The sequence below is a fragment of the Lycium barbarum genome, chromosome 5 (assembly GCF_019175385.1).
Source record: "Lycium barbarum isolate Lr01 chromosome 5, ASM1917538v2, whole genome shotgun sequence".
Lineage (NCBI taxonomy): Eukaryota > Viridiplantae > Streptophyta > Magnoliopsida > Solanales > Solanaceae > Lycium > Lycium barbarum.
Window position 1 is genome coordinate 81,314,565 of NC_083341.1, and position 4,404 is coordinate 81,318,968.

At 39.5% G+C, this 4,404-nt stretch overlaps 1 non-coding gene across 1 annotated transcript; it reads right to left on the bottom strand.

The window, feature by feature from the left end:
- Positions 1–2,788: 2,788 nt before the first annotated feature.
- On the bottom strand, positions 2,789–2,895 carry LOC132642998 (small nucleolar RNA R71). Its single transcript, XR_009583462.1, has one exon. It is a non-coding gene; the product is annotated as a small nucleolar RNA R71 (small nucleolar RNA).
- Positions 2,896–4,404: the final 1,509 nt, after the last annotated feature.

The window sequence follows — 4,404 nt, forward strand, 5'->3', positions numbered from 1 at the left end:
GGGCCCACCTCGAGTCAAATTGAGGCGGCGAACATAATTCACGAACATTAATAGGCCAAAAGGTCATACCTAATCATTACCAGGTGACCCGATCACATTTCGATAGGTTTCGGACGATTGGTGGTATTCTAGCCAAAATAGAGCCCTTAGGCTTCAATTGAATTGAATGAATAGTAACTTTTCTGTGAATCGGGTTTCGAGGAGCAGAAATGCTCCGGAAGTTCCAATATTCACCTAGCACACTAAGACATGCCAAACGAAGAAGTGGGAAGCTTTACATACCTTACAGACGTCGTATGCTCTCCCAAAAGTCAAGTCCCGTTTCGTCTAAAATCTGCAAATGGTCAAAGTTACCAATTGAGATTCTTAGGCTTAAAAATGCCATTAACTTCATTTTTGCCTACCGAAATTTCGGCAGCATTTCCCCTATAAATCTAACACCCCCGAGACTTAGCTCGGCTCAAAATACATCAACAACAACAACCCACACATCAACAACAACACAAATCATAATCAAACCACTCTAGCTTCAAAGTTCTACCTTATTACCTAAGTTGGCAACTTTTCATTCAAACTTCCAAAACTCCAAATTTATATCCATATTATTGTATTCATTCACTCATTCAAGATTATTTAATCACATTCCAAATACATTCCAAGCCATATACGAAATTGCCCAAGATTCATTACTTTCCATAATTCTTTCAAAACATCAAAACTTACAACGAACGTTCTAACTTGCGTCATTTCATTCCGAATTCATTAATATCAACCATAAATCATATTTAAAGTCTTTAGCATCAAAGATATACAATGATATACGCAAATATACCAAAGGTATATACTTTCCGATAACGTTCCGAAATCATTTTCCAACGCCATTTCAATTCATTAATCATTCACTTACGACATAAAGGTCACAACGACGCATTAAACAAACTAAACAAGATCAATTCACATTTATTTCTCCTTCCTAAGGGCACACGGCCACCTTGCAAAATATACACACACCCACGGCTTCATTCACACATCAAAGTTACGGGGTTCTCGTCTATTCTCAATCCTTAACACATTCATATCAATTCTATAACACAAAAGTGTAAGAATTCTCACCTTTTCTTGAAACCCCGACTTGTCGCAAACGTAGTTCTTGTGCCAAACTAATTATACCCCGTTGAAGAGGGTCTTGAGCACTTCACAACTATGTAGAAACTAAGATTTTTGGATCACAACACAAGCTAGCACAATTTTTTTTTCTCTCTTTCCTATTCTCGGCCGAGAGCCCTTTTTATGTGGTGTTCTTGGATTTTTCTTTTGTTCTTGATAATTCTAAAGACTAACATGATATATATCCAATTGTAGAGGTCATGTGCTCAACACATGACATTAAAATGGGTTTGGACCTTGGCCTTTGGCCGGCCACCCCACTACTTTGGGCCTCAATTTCTTGTGTTCTAATTCCTTGGCCCAATTCCTTAAAAGTCCGTTTTGTAATTCCTGAAACTAATTTCCGAAACTCCAAATTTACCCTCGGCCTTTCCCGATGTCTTAACATTAAAGATTCCATAACCAACATAGTCATATTCACCAAAATCAAAATATTTCCTTATAACACATAAATCGTAATTATTTCTCAATTTCCAATTATACGAAAACACGGGACATAACATGATGATTGCAAGCATTATCCTAAGCCATTATATTAACTTTTCTTGGGAAAGAGATTTAGTATTGGTAAGATTGAATGACAATGACTCGAGGCGTTAACCCTCGTTTAATAGACTAACTTAGGGATAAGAACAATTCTAAATTGGCATTATTGGTCATTCTTCGATTGCAACTCTTTTACATTTGGAAGAATCATAAAGAGGAAATACGACTTAACTGTTGGAAAACATTAAGAAGTCCTTAAGAGACCAAGTGCATATTCATAGAATAACCATTAGGAGTATATCACATTGAAACCTGAAGCATAATATCTAATCACATTGGGGAACACAACCTTAGTCTCTATTTCGCATTAAATACAAGTTCAGTCAAAATACTTAATTACATTATTCAGCAACTATTTCAAACTATCAGGAATAGGATTAAAGCCTTTAAAGACTAGTATTGCATACGATTAGTACTCTTTTCTCTCCATATTCCCTGTGGGATTCGACCCCAACCTTGTTGGGTTACTATATTTGACAATGTCCGCTTTACGCCATTAATAGGTGTAATTTGAGCGTATCAAATGTTGGCGCCGTTGCCGGGGAATACGGTTTAGAAATTACTAATTGTTGTGTACTTTTCTTTAAAACTTTTTCTATTCCATCACACCTTGTTTGCTGTTGTAGTGAACCAGGTGAACATGGCAGGAAGACCCAATCGCAATCAAGGGGGAATCCAAGTGAACCATCCTGCACCAGAAGAAGAGGAGGATGAGAATGTATTTGCGGAATTCATCAACGAAGCTGATTATGCTTCTGCTGTAGTTCCTCCTAGAACGGGAAATGAAAATTTCAAAATTGATAGTTCTATCTATCAGCTATTGAAACTTGAAGGCTATTTCCGAAATTCTTCAGAGGATTGTCCACTCCGACACCTGAAGAATTTCCTGCATGTATGATCTCAACAATCCCAAGGTGCTGTTCCTGTTGATGCACTGCGGTTACGAGTCTTCAAATATTCCTTGGCTGGCCAAGCAAGGGAATGATATGAAAAGCTCCCCAGCAATACCATTCATACCTGGAACGAGTTAGCCAATATATTATTGAAAAAGTGGTTTCCACCAAGCAAAAAGGCTGAGCTTAGGGACAAGATCTTTGAGTTCAAACAACTTCCGGGGGAACAACTATATGCAGCATGGGAGCGTTTCAAATATTAACTAGCTCAATCTCCGACCCATGGATTTACGGATGCTATCCTCACCGAGAAATTCTACAAGGGGTTAGATACCATGAATCAAATTGCTGTCAACACTACAGCTGGGGGATGCTTCATGGACAAATCATTTGTCAACATCACCAGGTTGCTCGACAAGCTTACTACCCACAACCAAGCTTGGCATTCTAGTGATAGTGAAACCCTGTCATATGGTAGTCCCTCTGCTGCCGCGGTGGCCAAAGAAAATCATGAGCGAGATCATGCTTTTGCTCAATTGCAAACCACCGTGGATTTATTATCGAAGAGGCTTATGGAGAAAGAAGCCAAAGGTGTGAATGTTGTCGAGGAGATGCCACCTCATGCTCCCGGAATGTACCAAGTCTCTGAAGAAGCTTATCTAGAGGGGCAGCCACAATATGAAGATGTGAATTATGTCAACAACTCGCAAGGGGGCTATCAAAGGCAAAATTATCAAGGTCCCGGTAATCACCCATGGCAAAAGCCTCAACAACAATTTCAAGGAAACAGTTATGGAAGAAATGATTAGGGCAATCCAAATCAAGGGAATTACAACAATTATAATTATGGCAACAAGAGCTCGAACCCCTACATCCCACCTAGGGGGGAAACATCTAATTCCCAACAGTGGAAAGATAATTCAGCTAGCAACTCCGCTGGAAACACGTCTAATGATTCTACGGAACTGAAAAGTATGATGCAGAAAATGCTGATGAATCAAGACAGAACAGAGAGCACAATCAAGGGAATGTCTCAGGTCCAACTATCTCATTCAGCTTCCAATTAGAAGCTTGAAGCGCAATTCAGAGACCTTTCCCGAGAAGTGTATACTCCTCAATGGGGACAACTACCGAGTGATACAGTTCCAAATCCAAAAGGTAGTGGAGTAAACTCTGTGGAGAATGTACTTGCTATTAGCACCAGAAGTGGAAAAATACTTCAAGGTGCTAATAAAAAGGTGATTGATCTAGAACCAATTGTTGAAAAAGAAGCGCAGCCTGATGTATCTGATGATATTATAGAGGAAGTCCCTATTATAGCGAAAGAGGAGCAGAACCTTGATAATCTCAAGGCACAAGGAGAAAAACAGGAAAAGGAAAAGGCAAAACTTTCTAGTGCTCTTCGCCCTTTGAGCCAATTGTTCAAATCTTCACCGCCTTTTCCTCAAAGGCTAGTGAGAAAAACAGAAGATGAGAAGTGCTTGCGATTTTATGATCAACTCAAGCAGTTGACGATGAACATTCCTTTCATGGATGCTGTCCAAGAAATGCCCGGCTTTGCTAAGTATTTGAAGGATCTTTTAACAAAGAAAAAGAAGTCATTGAAACACGACACTGTGGGTATCACTCACCGCGTTAGTGCTATTCTTTCCAAGACCACAGTGCAAAGAAGGAAGATCCTGGAGCATTCACAATTCCATGCACCATAGGGCAGCAGGATTTCGCCAGGGCTTTGTATGATAACGGGGCTAGCATAAATCTTATGCCTCTGGAAATTTTCAAGAGATCGGGGCTAGCA